The following is a 17033-nucleotide window of genomic DNA, read 5'->3' as shown; positions in this document are numbered from 1 at the left end:
AGACACCGTGCAGTCAGCTCCCCGCTTTACCAGGAGGGCTTCTCTGTGGTGAGGCAGATGAGGCCAGGAAGCAGGTTAGTTTACACTCCTCCCATTTTGCAGATGGGGAGCTGAGTTTGAAAGAGGGAAAAGAATAGCCAGTGTGGGGCCAGTGCGCGTTTTGCATTTGTATTTTTGTTGCTCTGTAGCTGGTGTTGAAGTTGGGCTCTAAATTCCTGCTGACTGACATCTTTTTTCACTTCTACACTGCAGAACAGAATTGGTGGGTGACATTTCATAGGCAGCCCCTAATGCTCAGTCTGTCTTAGACACCCTGCTGGATGGCCTGTGCCTACTGGGAGTGAAGAAAAGAAATAATGATGATAATAATGATGATAGGAACCCCCATGAATTAAGTACTTGCTATTTGTCCAACCCTGCCTTTGGTACTTTGAAAGCATGTCTCACTTAATTCTTACAACAGCTGTGTGGGGAAGATATTCTTATTTGCCCCATTTTACAGGTAAGTACATGAAAGCCCAGAGAGTTTAAGGAACTTGCTCAAGGCCAGGCATGATGGCTTATGCTTGTAATCCCAGCACTTTGGGAGGCTGAGGAGGGCGGATCATCTGATGTCAGGAGTTGGAGACCAGTCCAACCAACATGGTGAAACCCTTTCTCTACTAAAACTATAAAAATTAGCCAGGCATGGTGGCACATGTCTGTAATCCCAGCTACTCTGGAGGCTGAGGCAGGAGAATCGCTTGAACCTGGGAGGCAGAGGTTGCAGTGAGCCGAGATCATAATACTGCACTCCAGCCTGGGTGACAGAGCGACACTCCATCTCAAAAAAAAAAAAAAAAAAAAAAAAAGAAATGGAGTCTTGCTCTGTCACCCAGGCTGGAGTGCAGTGGTGTAATCTTGGCTCACTGCAGTCTCTGCCTCCTGGGTTCAAGTGATTCTCCTGCCTCAGCCTTCAGCCTCCTGAATTGCTGTGACCACAGGTGCACGCTACCAGGCCAGGCTAATTTTTTGTATAGACAGGATTTTTCCATATTGCCCAGGCTGGTCTTGAACTCCTGAGCTCAAGCAATCTGTCTGCGTCAGCCTCCCAAAGTGCTAGCATTATAGGTGTGAGCCACCGCGCCTGGTCAACGTCCACCTTTCATATTATAGTCCCACAATTAAAGCCCTATCTTGTCAGTCTATCTGGGTGGAGACCCTTACCTCCTTTGGGGGAAGACCCCAACACCTCATCGAGTTGGCGGTAAAGACGAAGGATCTTGAACTTTAGGGCTAGAGAGACCTGGTATCAAATCCCAGCTCTATAGCTGTTAACCAGCTGTGTGACCCAGACAAGTCACGTGACCTCTCCATGCCTCAGGCGTGGTAATAACTGAAATGCCAGGAATACTATCTACCCCATACAGCTGTGGCTGCGAGGATTCCATGAGTAATGCATAGTCCAAGGTGCCACATAGTAGGCTTGAAATTCAGACAAATTCCTTACAAGTGGGAAGAACCCAGCTGGGAGGTCAGACAGACCTGGATTTGAGTCCCAGACTAGCTCCTTCTTTGCTCTGTGACCTTCAGCAAGTTGCAACATCTCTCTGGCGCATCGTCTCATCCATAAAATGAGAACCTAATAATGGGTGTTTTGCAGGGCTCTGGGGCTGCGGGCAGGATTGGTGATGAAACACACTCAGGGCCTGCTTTGGAGGGGGCGCTCATCTGGGATTGCAGTCAGGGATCAGTGTCCTTGTCATAATCATGCATTTTCCCCTCTCTCCTTTGTCTCCCCTGCTCTTTCCCCGCTGCTGTGCAGGTTTGCGGAGGCCAGTGTTGACTGCTCCACAATGGCTTGGAAGGGAGGACAGTGGTAGGGAGCAGAGCGGTGCCCAGGAGCCACCGAACCATGGCAGTCAGGCAGCCTTCTAGCCTCCTGCTGCCCGAGAGTCTGCTGACCTTGATCTTAGTTCAGGGGATCAGACAGCAGTCTGGCTTCTCTGACCTTGTCCAGCCATCAGCACCTCCCGTGCTCAGAAACTCCCCTTGTGGGGAGAAGTGGTTAAGTGAGAGGGCTGGAGTCACAGAGGCCTTAAGTTCGAAGTGTAGCTTTAGTACTTACCTGCTGAGGAGAGGAACTGCTTCATCCTCAGTTGTCTTATCTGTAAAATGGGTGGTAAGAATTCCTGCCTCCTGAGATCATTTCACAGTTTAAATCAGATCACGCCTGTAAAATATTTCCCACACTCCTGACACGTACAAAGTGCTCAGTGAATGTTGGCTATCAAGAGTTTGGGTCAAAATCAACTGATTCGTTACAAATGTGCTAAACTGTGCTTCTTCTAAGTAGGGCTGGAGGATCTTGTTAAGATGCGCATTCTGTTCATCAGGGCTGGAGTGGGGCCAGAGACTGCATTTCCAACCAGTTCCTGGGTGAGGCCGATGCTGCTGGCCTTCAGACCACAATTAGAGCAGCCCAGGGTTGAAATTGCTCCCTCCCTCTCTCCCTTCCTTTCTTCCTCCCTCCCTCCCTCCCTCCCTCCCTCCCTTCCTTCCTTCCTTCCTTCCTTCCTTCCTTCCTTCCTTCCTTCCTTCCTTCCAGACAGGGTCCAGAATGCAGTGACAGGATCACAGCTCACCTCAGTCTCGACCTCCTGGTCTCAAGCGATCTTCCCACCTCACCCTCCCCAGCAGCTGGGACCACAGGCGTGCATCACCACACTCAGCAAATTTTTTGTATTTTTTGTAGAGATGGGGTTTCGCCATGTGGCCAGGCTGGTCTCTAACTCCTGAGCTCAAGTGATCAGACTGCCTCAGCCTCCCAAAGTGCTGGGATTACAGGCGTGAGTCACAGAGCCCAGCAAAACCCATTTTCAAACACTGACCTGTTAAGGCTTGGTTCTGATGAGTTAATTCTTGAAAATCGGTATATTTGGGGTAAATCCAGGAGAAGGGGAGTGGGGAGGAGCGGGTATGATTGAGCAGCTGCTCGGTGTTGGCATTGTTGAATGAATTATCTCCTGGAATGTTGATAGCCTCCCTGAGGGATATTACCATTTCCATTGTACAGATAGGGAACCAAGACTCAGATGTTAAGTGACTTGCTCAGGTTCACATAGCTATACAGAGGTGGGGCTGGGGGAGGACTTGGTCTCTCTGTCTCCAATCCCATCACCATCCTCTACCTTGGAGGCAATGGCAGGAGACCGAGAACACAGCCAAGAGGATCTTAGACAAGCCACCTCCTCTCTCGAGACCCCAGCTTCCCTGTTAGCAAAATGGGTGGCCTGGGTGTAAATGACCTCCAAGCTCCCTCCCACCCTCCTGTTGGAAGAGTTTGTGCTATCTACTCTTACTCAGCATTCATCTGGCTGCATCCCCACGCTGCTTCCTAATTTGGTGCTGATATTCTGGTTGCAGACGTATCAGTTTCACCCTGTCATGTCAGTAACACCAGCAGAACTGCTGGACGCAGTCATCTTCCCAACAGCAGACGAAATGGTGTAGCAGTGACCAGAATAAACTCAGCACTTGCGCCAGACAGAACATTCTCCCATACCCGGAGATGAGCCTTTCAGCGTCCACAGGTACAAAATGCCACTTGCATCAACTCAAAGTCACATGGAATCCAGTGTCACATGGAATCCAGTGTCACCTGGAGCCCTGTCTTGGAGAGGCAGGCAGAGGGGCCTACATTGCTAAGATGGGCTCACGTGCCCCTGCTGAGATCATACAACAGAGGCTAGAACTAGGCAGGATTTCTAACTGGGTTCAGATCCAGCTCTGCCACTCCCAAGTGTATGACCTTTGGCAAGTTACTTAGTTTCCCCAGACCTCAGTTTCCTTTTCTCTAAAGTGAAGCTAATGGCAGTAGTTGTCTTGTGGGGTTGTGGCGAGAATTAAATGAGATAATATATGAAAAGCTCTCAGAACAGTGCCTGGCATATGGTAAGCACTCATTGCATGCAAATCATCCCATAAAAGTGAAATCCATCACATTTATTTGTTTTGCTTATTGTTGGACACCCAGTACCTAGAATGGTGCTTAACAGTGATAAATGTGAATATTTGTGTAATGATTAAATCAGGGGGGTTCTAGTATATGTGCTGCCAAAGTGAGCACTAAATCAGCAAGGTTCCAGAGTGGTAGCTTTCAAACTGTGTTCCAAGGAACCCCAGGTTGCATCCCACTGTATAGTAGGATGGAGGGAGTGAGGAGAAACACTTGAAAAAGCATCATTCTGCTCCTTTCTCCTGCCCAGAGCCTCGCTGATGTATATGCTTTGTATGTTTATTTACACGCTTTACATGCCACCGAACCATGGCAATCAGGCAGCCTTCTAGCCTCCTGCTTACATGCAGAGAGCAATCTGGCTTCCCTGACCTGGTCCAGCCATCAGCATCTCTACTGCTCAGAGTAACAGGTTGGGGACACTATTTTAGACAGAATGGAAGAGAGAAGGCCTCTTTTGAGGAGATGACATTTGAGTAGAGACCTGACGAAAGTGAGAGGCAGAGTCTTCCAGGTAAAGGGATCCGCAAGTGCAAAGGCCCTGGAACAGGAAAGTGCTTTGTGTGTGTTGGGGAGAGCAAAACCGAGGCTTACATCAGACAATGTGTGTACAGTTTTTGAGACTGTGCCTGAGACACATTGGCTGTGACTATCACTGGTGTCATTTTATCTTCATGATGAGAAGGGCAGGTCCCATTAGATTCACATTTTATTTTATTTTGAGACAGGGTCTCGCTCTGTCGCCCAGGCTGGAGTGCAGTGGGGTGATCTCTGGCTCACAGCAGCCTTGACCTCCTGGGCTTAAGGAGGGCTCAAGCAATCCTCCGGCCTCAGGCTTCTGAGTAGCTGCAACTACAGGCATGGGCCACCATGCCTGGCTAATTTTTGTAGAGACAGGGCCTCCCCATGTTTCACAGGCTGGGATTTTATGTTACTTTAAAAATCATATTTATTGATGTAGAATTTCACTGTAATAAAATTAATCCTTGTCTAGTGCACAGGTGGGTAAGATTTTGTGTTTTCTTTTGATAATTCCGTCACCCAGGCTGGAGTGCAGTAGTACTATTATGACTCACTGCAGCCTCTGCTTCCTGAGATCAGGCGATCCTCCTACTTCAATTCCCAAGTATCTGGAACTACAGGTGTGCACCACCACACTTGGATAATTTTTGTATTTTTCATAGAGGCAGAGTTTTGCCATGTTGCCCGGGCTGGTCTTGAACTACTGACCTCAAGTGATCCGCCCACCTTGGCCTCCCGAAGTGCTGAGATGACAGGTGTGAGCCACCGTGCCCAGCCAGTGATTTAAATTTTAAAAGATTGTTTTGCCATTATTTTCATGAAATTTTTACTTTCCAAAAATAATCATAGAAATTATTCTCCAACAGATAGGAATATGAAGTGGAGTTGCTTCCTCCTTTTGTGATTGTGACACTTCGACTCTTTCCTGAAAGAAGTGTTTCTCCCCACAAAATACTTGTCATTTAGATGGACATTGGAGAGTTAGGTAAATAACAGATCACAGTTCCTGTCATCATAGATCTTATAATCTAATCAACTTTTTGTCAGATATCTTGAAATCTTAATGCTTATAGGACCATAGAGACAGGGTTTCACCATATTGCCCACGCTGCTCTGGAACTCCTGGGCTCAAGTGATCTGCCCACCTTGGCCTCCAATGTGCTGGGATTATAGGCGTGAGCTACCGTGCCTGGTCTGCAGGTGGATAAGGTTTGACAAATGCATCCACTCGTTTAAGTTCCGCCATAATTATAATATAGACCATTTCTATCACCACAAAAAAATCTCTCATGCCTGCTTATAGCCAAACTCTTACCAGTAGCCTTTGGCAATCACTGATATGATATGTCTCGAGTTTTGAAATTATACAGTGTGACATATTTTGTGTCTATTTTCTTTCACTAGGCATGATGCATTTGAGATTCATCTGTGCTGTTGTATATACAGTAATGTGGTCATTTTTACTGCTGAATAATATTTCCTTGCATGAATGTACCACATATTGTTTATTATTTATTTGTGTATTTATTTTTGAGAAAGAGTCTCGTTCTGTCACCCAGGTTGGAGTGCAGTGGCATGATCTTGGCTCACTGAAACCTCTGCCTCCTGGGTTCAAGAGATTCTCCTGCCTTAGCCTCCCGAGTAGCTGGGATTACAGGTGTGTACCACCACGTCCAGCTAATTTTTGTACTTTTAATAGAGACGGGGTTGTGCCTCAGGCTGCTCTCAAACTCCTGATCTCAAGTGATCTGCCCACCTTGGCATCCCAAAGTGCTGGGATTACAGGCATGAACCACAGCGCCTGGCCCCACATATTGTTCCTTTCTTTACTGGTTGAAGGATATCTGGATGTCTCCAGTTGGAGGTTATTGTAAAGTTGCCACAAACACGTGTGTACCTGCCTTTGTGTGAACACATGTTTTCATTTCTCTTGGGTAAATACCTAGAAATAAGACTGCTGGGTCACTTTTTTTTGAGACAAGGTCTTTTTCTCTTGCCTAGGCTGGAGTGCAGTGGCATGATCATAGCTCACTGCAGCCTTGACCTCCTGGGCTCCAGTGATCCTCTTGCCTCAAATTCCCAAGTAGCTGAGACTACAGGTGTGTGCTACCACATCCAGCTAAATTTGTTTATTTTTTGTAGAGACGAGGTCTTACCGTGTTGCCCAGGCTGGTCTTGAACTCCTGGGCTCAAGTAATTCTTCTGCCTTGGCCTCCCAAAGTGTTGAGATTACAGGTGTGAGCCATCGCACCCAGCCATGTGTTTAACTTGATAAGAAACCACTGAATTGTTTTCCAAAGTGGCTGCACCATGTTGCATCCCCATGAGCAATATATGTGAACTCTAATGGCTCCACATCCTCACCAACACTCAGTATGTCAGGTTTATTTAGTTATTTATTTATAGTTTAGCCATCCTAGTAGATGTGTATGGTATCTCATTGTGGTCTAATTTTTATTTCCTTAATGACTAATTAAGGTTTAGCATCTTTTCAAATGTTTATTCTCCTGCCTTCTTTTTGTTTGTTGAAATGGGGTCTTGCCCTGTCACCCAGGCTGGAGTGCAGTGGCGCAGTCTCAGCTCACTACAACCTCTACCTCCCGGGTTCACGCGATTCTCCCGCCTCAGCCTCTTGAGTAGCTGGGACTACAGGCATGTGCCACTATGCCTGGCTAATTTTTGTATTTTTAGTAGAGATGGGGTTTCACCATGTTGGCCAGACTGGTCTTGAATTCCTGACCTCAAGTGATCATCCTGCCTCAGCCTCCCAAAGTGTTGGGATTACAGGCGTGAGCCACCGCGCCTGGCCAGGATGTTGGTTTTCTTATTGAGTTGTAGGAAGTTCCTTTTATATTCCAGATGCAAATTCTTTTTCCAATATATGTTTTGCAAATAGTTCCTTTCAGTCTATAGCTAGTCTTTTCATGGTCTTAAAGAGTGTCTTTTGAAGAAGCAAAGTTATATTTTTACCAAGTCCAATTTATCAGTGTTTTTCTTTTATGGTTCATATATGTGTGTATTTTCTATTCTTGGAAATTTTACCTAACCCAAGGTTACAAAATAATAGCCCATATTTACTTTCTTCTAAAAGTTTTGTAGTTTTAGGTTTTACATTTAGGTCAATGATCCACTTGTATATACGGTGTGAAGTAGGGTCAATAATTTTTTTTTAATATTAATTGTGTAATTGTTCCAGCAGCATTTGTTGAAAGACCTGCTTCACAGACAGCAAGACAGAAAGGTGCAAGACTTCGTCCCCCGCTCTGTGTCAAATAGAATGTCTAGTGCAGTGTGAGTGTTGGCAGAGAAGGGGTGAAGGTACAGACTGGGGGAGACCTCATGTGAGAAATGGGGCTCCAAATGGCCTACCAAGGTGGCCCTCATGGTAGCCAACAGCAAGCACCTCTGTGATGAAAACACCAACTCGAAAACAGCACGCAGGACGGCCAGGGAGGTGTCTGGTGGGGTGTTTCTCTTGGTGTTCTCAGAGATTTGTACTCCTCTTGCGTAAGCTGCAGATTAGGAAAGCATTAGGTAACGACAGGGTGGCCGGAGCGTATTACACACCAGCCTGGCTTGGGGCCACGGAATGTGGCCTGCGGGGATGGCCTTGCCGAGCAAGTCAAATATAGCTTGATCCAGGAGAGAGATGGTTTCCTCTCTCCCTGCTGCAGCCAGAATGAGATTCCGCTGGTCTCTGGCGCCAGGAAAACAGGGTCTCTGGAGCCTCCTTGGTGTCGCACAGCCTCCGGAGGTAGAAGTCGGGAGGGAAGCCTGGAGTCCTTGGGAGCTGCATAATTCATTCCACTTTAAGAAGTCAGACTACAGTGCCTTTGTCCAGGGGAAAGTTAGCAACGAAAAACAATTCATGCTAACCTCCTGCCTCCTCCAGTTCTGACATGGCCTGACCCCCACTAAAGACCACTTGGATGTTGATCTTCAGCACCCCAAACCAGGGACCAAGGAGGCTGCTCCTTTCACGTAGTACTGTCATGGCGCAGATATTTATCCAGCATCTACTTATTTTATTTTATTTATTTATTTTTTTGAGACACAGTCTCACTCTGTCACCCACGCTGGAGTGCAGTGGCATGATCGCTGCGCACTGCAACCTCCGCTGCCCTGGTTCAAGCGATTCTCATGCCTCAGCCTCCTGAGTAGTGGCGACTATAGGTGTGCGCCACCATGCCTGGCTAATTTTTTTGTATTTTTAGTGGAGATGGGGTTTCGCCATGTTGTTGTTGCTTACCAAGAGACCAGGCTGGTCTCAAACTCCTGGCCTCAAGTGATCCACCTGCCTCGGCCTCCCAAAGTGCTGGGATTACAGGTATGAGCCAACGCGCCCAGTCAAGCATCTACTTAAAAGCTCACAAATTTTCTCATTCACAGGACTCAGGCTTAATCCCTGCCCTCTACGTACTTATACTCAAACAGTGGAAGACGTGACTTCAATGTGTATTGAACGTGGAAAGAAACTAACCTTCACCGAGGGCCTCTGCTGCGTCAGACACTGTCCACAGTCTTCAGATATTGTTGGATTTATTCTCACAGCAACTCTGCAAGAGTGGGATGGGCATCCTCATTCCTTATGTGGAAATTGGAACTCAGAGAGGTTAAGTAACTTACCTATAGTTGCACAGCTAGTAAGTGTTGCAGCCACTGTGTGAACTCAAGACTGTCAGGCTCCAGAGCGTGTGAAATTTTACTAACCACATTGCCATACTGTGTGTCAAGAGCTCTGCTGGAGGACTGTGGGAGGCTGTGTTGGGGGCTGCGACAGAGGGGAATGAGGGACAGTGTCTAACCGCAGGCCTTTGCTGTCTGATGAAGGCAAACAGAAGCAACCATGACACTGAGATCATGGGAACAACCTGAGCAGAAGCTCAGTGGTGGGAATAATAATAAGGGTTACCCCAGCTATTGGTGTGCACCCAGCCTTGTTGTGCTTTGCACACGTGAACTCATTTAATCCTTTCGACAGTCCTAGGACATACTTTTCTGTTGTTGTTGTTGTAGTTGTTGAGATGGAGTTTTGCTCCGTTGCCCAGGCTGGAATGCAGTGGCACAATCTTGGCTCACTGCAACTTCCATCTCCCGGGTTCAACCTCCATTCTCCTGCCTCAGCCTCCCAAGTAGCTGGGACTACAGGTGTGTGACACCATGCCCAGCTATTTTTTTTTTTTTTTTAGTAGAGACAGGGTTTCATCCTGTTGGCTGGACTGATTTCGAACTTCTGACTTCAGGTGACCTGCCCGGCTCAGCCTCCCAAAGTGCTGGGATTATAGGCCCAGCCAGACGTAGATACTTTTATGATCTTTATTCCACTGAGGCCTAGAAATGGAGGCCCAGAGAGGTTAAATAACTTGCCCATGGTCACACAGCTAGTAAGTGATAGAGCCAGGTGTTAAACTCAGGCTCTAGAGGGGGAGGCAGAGTCAGCCAGGGGCGTTGGGTTTGTGGGGGCAGCATAGTGGAGTGTCAGGTTGGACAGGTAGGTTGGGGAGGGCTGAAAGAGAGTTTGCACGCCAGGCTGCGGGGTCTGGCCCTTGTCCTGTGGCCTTTGTGAGCACCAGGAGGTTTTGGAGTAGGGGAGTGATGTTAGTAGACCTGTGTTTAGGCAGATGACTCTGGTAGGAGGCTTGGGGATCCAGGAAGGGAGGCAAGCTTGTAGCTGAGAGAAGGGCTGGAAGGCTACTGTCCTGATCCCAGAGGGCACTGGTGGTGGCAGCCTGCACCAGGGCTAGCAGTGGGAGAGAAGACTGGCTCAGCCCCAGGCTCTGGCCTTGCACGCAGCTGTCAGTGCTACATGAGCCGTGACACGTGCTCAAATCACAAAGAAGGCCAGGACCGCATTAAAGGCTGCGGTGTGGAGTGTCAAATGGCGCTGGATTCCTGAACCAGAACTCTTTGGTCTGGGCCCGGTTGAAGGCAGCTCCAGGGCAGAGGTCAGAGCTGGGCCCTGCCTGGGGTCAGGGCAGATGGAAGGAGGAAACCGATCAAGAGGCCTGTGTAGAAGAGGGAAGAGCACGGCCAGAGGCTGGGAGGCCGAATCTGCAAGGACCCCATGCGTGTGGGGTCTTCTCTGGGATTCTTCTGGGAAAGGATGACAGCAGGGATGCTATTGCTTCCAAAGGTTGAAAAGGAAATTTGGGGCTGGGCACGTAGGCTCACGCCTGTAATCCCAGCACTTTGGGAGGCTGAGGTGGACAGATCATGAAGTCAAGAGATAGACACCAGTCCTGGCTAACACTGTGAAACCCCGTCTCTACTAAAAAAAAAAAACAAAAAAAAAACAAAAAAAACAAAAAATTAGCCAGACGTGGTGGCTTGCATCTGTAGTCCCAGCTGCTTAGGAGGCTGAGGCAGGAGAATGGCTTGAACCCGGGAGGCGGGAGTTGCGGTGAGCTGAGATCGTGCCACTGCACTCCAGCTGGGTGACAGAGCCAAGACTCCGTCTCAAAATTAAATTAAATTAAAACCAAAAAAAAAAAAAAAAAAGAGAGAAAAGGAAATTTGGCCAAAAAGTTAAGGCCTGCTGTTTCCAGAGGAGAGGACTCATGTCCCTGGAGCACTGCCTGCTTTTGATAGCTTCAAACACCACTCCAGACTCTCAAATGTCTATCTTCAGCCCAGATCTTATTCCCCAGCTCCAGGCCTGTAAATCCAATACTACCTGGGTGAGTATCAGCTCCACCTGGATAACAACTGTCTCAGCTCAGACTCAAAGAGCCCAAAGCTGAAAGCATCATCATCAAACTGAAAGCTTCTCGGGTTACCAGCTGTCTTAGCTTGATGAGACATAGCCATGAGCCCAGTTAGTTGGTCAACACGAAAACCTGGGAGTAATTTTAGACTCTTCTTTTTCCGCTATTTCTCACATGCAATGTTCGTTAAGTCCTGTTTCTGCTAGTTACCTCTGATGTTGACCATTCAACAAATAATTATTGGTCCCTCAACAAGTATTTACGAGACCCCACTATGTGCCAGGTAATGAACATATAGCAGTGAATGAAACTGGCAAAAACCCCTGTCCTAAGGTGCTGATATTCCAGTGGCATGTTGGAAACCACTGATCTGTTCAATGAAACCTTTGTCATTGCAAGCCACTGGGAATTGGGGGCTGTTTGTTACTGCAGCATAACCTAGTCCATTCTGATGAATATACCAGTAAGCAGTGCACCAGCAGTGAGGAAAGAGCTGGAAAAGGAATGTATATTGTTCTGTGGGAACACAAAGGAGGGGAGGAGAGAACAGAGATTAACCTCATTGGAGAGGTCTCTGAATGGTTTCTGCTTTTCATCTGCATCCCCCTTGCCTTTCCCTGGCTCAGGCTTTGCCAATATTCTTGTAATTGAACTTCTCCCTATGAGCTGTTCTCTACCCCTTTAAAATGTAAATCCAATCATGCCGCTCTCTTGCTAAACCTAATAATGACACCCTGTTATCCATAAGAAGAAAGTTAGACTCTTTATCTTGGCATACTGTGTTCCTCATGATGTGGTCTGTGCAAACTTCTCAGCTTCCCAAATACTGGGCCTAACTCTGATAACTTGGGATTCTATGACCATCTTTTTGTTGATCTCTCCATGCCTTTGTACACCCTGTTCCCTCTACATGGAATATATTCTCCTTTTACTCCTGGAAAACTCCTACTCGTGTTCCAAGGCTCTGATCAAATGTCCTCTCCACCTTGAAGCCTTCCCTGATATCCCCAGGCAGAGTTAAGGCCCTCCTGCTCTGTGTGCCTGAAGATTCCTGCTCATCTTTATTTCCCAATGCTTTGCACACTGACATCGCTGCTAGCCTGAGAATCCTTGGAGAGCAGGGACTGGACTCTGTGGCTGACACCTAGAGTAGAAGGGGTGTCTGACACATAATAGGTGTTCCAATCATGTGTGTTGAATGAATTAATGAGTGATTCAGTGACAAAGAACACTATATTCTACCCACTGAACAGGATTAGGGCTGGGGAAGGGAGATATTCCACACTCAGGTGGTGAGGTGACTATGGGTGAGGTTAATACAGAGATGGAGGCAGTCATGGTGAGAAGCCATGTCGTGTTAGAGAAAGAACACTGCACGCAGATTCTCAAGTTATGACTCTTTCTCTTCCTAGCTGTATGCCCTAGGGCAAGTCACTTTCCTTGGTCCTTTTTAAAAAATTGTGGTAAAAAGTATGTATAACATAAAATTTACCATCTTAACCTTTTTTTTTTTTTTTTCAGGTGGAGTCTCACTCTGTTGTCCAGGCTGGAGTGCAGTGGCATGATCTCACTGCAACCTCTGCCTCCAGGGTTCAAGTGATTCTCCTGCTTCACTCTCCTGAGTAACTGGCATTGCAGGTGACTGCCACTGTGCTAGGCTAATTTTTTTTTTTTTTTTTTGAGATGGAGTCTCGCTCTGTCACCCAGGCTGGAGTGCAGTGGCGCGATCTTGGCTCACTGCAAGCTCTGCTTCCTGGGTTCACGCCATTCTCCTGCCTCAGCCTCCCGAGTAGCTGGGACTACAGGCACCCACCACCATGCCCAGCTAATATTTTGTGTTTTTAGTAGAGACAGGGTTTCACTGTGTTGGCCAGGATGGTCTCAATCTCCTGACCTCGTGATCTGCCCACCTCGGCCTCCCAAAGTGCTGGGATCACAGGTGTGAGCCACTGCGCCCGGCCTAATTTTTGTATTTTTAGTAGATATGGGGTTTCACCATGTTGGCCAGGCTGGCCTCAAACTCCTGACCTCAGGTGATATGCCCATCTTGGCCTCCCAAAATGCTGGGATTACAGGCATGAGCCACCAGGCCCAGCCCCATCTTAACCATTTTTAAATGTACAAGTCAGTGGTGTTAGATACATTCCCATTATTGTGCAATCATCACCACCATCCATCTCCAGAACTTTTCTCATCTTCCCAAATGGAAATTCTATACCTGTTAAACATAAACCTCCCATTTCCCCTCCCTCTTTCCCTGGATGACTACCATTTTACTTTCTGTCTCCATTAATTTGACTACTCCAGAAACCGCATATAACTGAATCATACAGTATCTGTCTTTTTGTGATTGGCTTATTTCACTTAGCATCATGTTCTCAAGGTTCATGCATGTTGTAGCATGTGTCAGAATCTCCTTCCTTTTTAAGACTGAATAATATTCCATGGTATGGATATATCACCATATTTTGGTTACCCATCCCTGGGCACTTGAGCTGCTTCCACATTTTGGCTATTGTAAAGAATACTGCTATGAACATGGATGTACAAATATCTGTTCGAGTCTCTGCTTTCAATTCTTTTACATATACACCCAGAAGTGGAACTGCTGGATCATATAGTCATTTTATGTTCACTTTTCTGAAAAACTGATGTTACTGATTTCCACAGTGGCTGCACCATTTAAATTCCCACCAGCAGTGCCCAGGGTTCCTATTTCTACCTCACTGTCTTTTTTTTTTTTTTTTTTTTTTTTTTTTTTTTTTTGAGACAGGGTCTCACTCTATTGCCCAGGCTGGAGTGCAGTGGCATGATCATGGCTCACTGCAGCCTCAAGTTTCAAGGGATTCTCCCACCTTAGTCTCCTAAGGAGCGGGACTACAGGTGCACACCACCACACCTGGCTACTTTTTGTATTTTTTTTGTAGAGATGGGGGTTTCATCATGTTGCTCAGGCTTGAACTTCACTGTCTTGATGGCCTTATCTTCCTGCTGGGGATGTCATGAGCTATGTGTCTCCTGAGGTCCACAGGAATGTTTTGAAGGTCCGATGAAGCAACACTTGTAAAGCACTTGGTGAATTACTGTTACTATGCCCACATACACATGAGGCTTGGTCCCCTGGGCAGCAGCTGGCACCTTTGGGAGTTTCCTCCTGCCAGCAGACATGCTTTCTTCTGGTGACCTGGCATGGAGACTGCTTGCCTCCTGGTGATAATGGGTTCACTCCCCTTTCTATGGGAGAGGTGACCAGAGGAGAGCTTTCCACCTTGGGGCAGAGTAAACCTAGATGCTCCAGGCCAAATTAAAGAACCCTCAACCTTGCTAAATTCACCAAACCTTGGGGGCATCGTGCCAGGCATGGGGTGTGCCTCTGACTAGTGCTCAGACCTTGCCTTCCAGAGGCTCTGTTTAGCGGCAGATGCAGCCCCGTTGTGATGTAATATGACTATTCACCGATGTTCACTGCTCCTGCCTCTAAAAGGATGGCAGATCATGGCCATGTTCAACAAGGTATAGTCATTTAACTTACTTTGAACAATGAAATGTGAGGAGAATAAATGTGTGTTACTTCTGGGCAGAGGCCTTAAGGCCAGGACCTGGTTTAACACATTTCTTTTCTGTCTCTCATGATAGCCAGCAATGCCCTCAGAAACAGGCTGCACTGTTCAATTGGGTTCCAGAGTGACAATGATGGATGAACAGAGCAGCAGTCAACCTGCGGTGGACATGTAGGGTGAGTGAGAAAGAAACCTTTGTCAACGTAAGCCACTGGGAATTGGGGGCTGTTTGTTACTGCGGCATAACCAAGCCCATCCTGACTAATACACTAGTAAGCAGTGCACCACAGCAGTGAGGAAAGAGCTGGAAAAGGAATGTATGGTGTTCTGTGGGAACACAGAGGAGGGGAGGAGCAAACAGAGATTAACCTCACAGGAGAGGTCTCTGATGGTTTCTACTTTTCTTTTATCTTTTTTTTTGAGATGGAGTCTTGCTCTGTCACCCAGGCTGGAGTGCAGTGGTGTGATCTTGGCACACTGCAACCTCCACCTCCTGGGTTCAAGCAATCCTCCTGCCACAGCCTCCCATGTAGCTGGGATTACAGGTGCCTGCCAACACACCTGGCTAATTTTTGTATTTTTAGTAGAGACAGGGTTTCACCATGTTGGCCAGCTGGTCTTGAACTCCTGACCTCAGGTGATCCACCTGCCTTGCCCTCCCAAAGTGCTGGAATTATAGGCGTGAGCCACCACACCCACCTGGTTTCTACTTTTCATCTTCTACTCAATTACTCCTTCCAATGAATGAGAAAGGAATTTTTCAGGTAAGGAACTTTCAGCTCAGAGATGTTAAATTTCACAGTGTCCTTCAGCTTCTCATGCGTGGGTCTGGTATTCAAATTTAAGTCTTGGTGATACCTACACCCTAGATTTTTAAAAGAAAAATGGTATTAATAATAGCTAACACTTATGTAGCACTTCCTGTGTGCAAGTGCCTGATAGTGTGCTAAGAGCTAGGCATGAATGAACCCAGATAACCCTTATATCAAACCAATGAGGTAGGTGTATTTTTATCCTCCATTTTACAGATGAGGAAATTGAGACCAACTGCCAACTCCCACATCACACAGCTGGCATTTGAAGCCCAGAAATCTGACTCTGGAGTACATGCTCTTAACCACTGCACTTAGCTGGTTCTCCCAGGCTCATGGGGGAGAAAGATGAGCACTCAGATAATTCCACACTCTGCGTGCTTTGCTTGGGTGATCTCACGAACACCATGACTTCAACCATTACATATCAGTTTCCACATATTCAGCATGGTCCTTCTTCTACTTCCTATTAAATTCTGTACCTGGGTGTCTGGCGGGCATTAAAAACAAGTTTCAGTCCTCAGTAGGTCACTGTCAGACTCCAGTGCACAAACTACAAGGGATCCTCTTGCTGAACATCTTCCTGTGTCTTCCCATCATTTTCCCTTAGCACAGTACCTTTGCTGTTGCTGTCTATTTCTCCAGCCTCAACTGGAAACCACCCAAATGTCCATCAACTGGTGAATGTATAAACCAACTGTGGTACATCCAGACCGTAAATACTTGGGCTGGAAAAATCTCTAACCAGAATGCCATAGGCTATATCCAACCGCAGTTCATCATCTCTCTGGTCCGAAGAGAGATGCAGACAGAGAAATCGGAGGGCTCCCGACCGCCCAGTGCTGTTCCTGGCATGGACTCTGAGCAGAGGTTCTCCTGGTCACTGTTACCCCACAGCCCTTTACTGGTTCAGCTGTGTATCATGCATCCTAGAAAGGAACGCTAAGCCCCAGGAGGGAAGCGGCTGTGTTTGTCTTTCTCGTCAATGTTTCTCTAGTGCCTAGCACAGTGCTTGGCATGCAATAAAATCACTATATATATATACACACACACACACACACATATACATATACACATACATATATATATTTTTATAACACAAATAGATTGTGAGGTTTGGACATCTGGAATAAACACGTTGTTAGTTTGTAGCTGAAAATATTGGAGTCATTTCTATTTATTTAAAAAAATTTGGTTTTTTAAAATAATTTGTTTTTTATTTTCTTTTTAGAGATGGATCTCTCTGTGCTGCCCAAGCTGGACTCAAACTCCTGGACTCAAGTGATCCTTCTGACAGAGCCTCCTGAGTAGCTGGGACTACAGGTGTCTGCCACCTGGGGTTTCTATTCTTTTTTTGTTTCTTTTGTTTGAGATGGAGTCTTGCTCTGTTGCTTAGGTTGGAGAGCAGTGGTGTGATCTTGGCCCATTGCAACCTCCA

Source organism: Rhinopithecus roxellana, chromosome 9, assembly GCF_007565055.1.
Source record: "Rhinopithecus roxellana isolate Shanxi Qingling chromosome 9, ASM756505v1, whole genome shotgun sequence".
NCBI classification, from domain to species: domain Eukaryota; kingdom Metazoa; phylum Chordata; class Mammalia; order Primates; family Cercopithecidae; genus Rhinopithecus; species Rhinopithecus roxellana.
Note: the sequence above shows the minus strand (reverse complement) of the source record.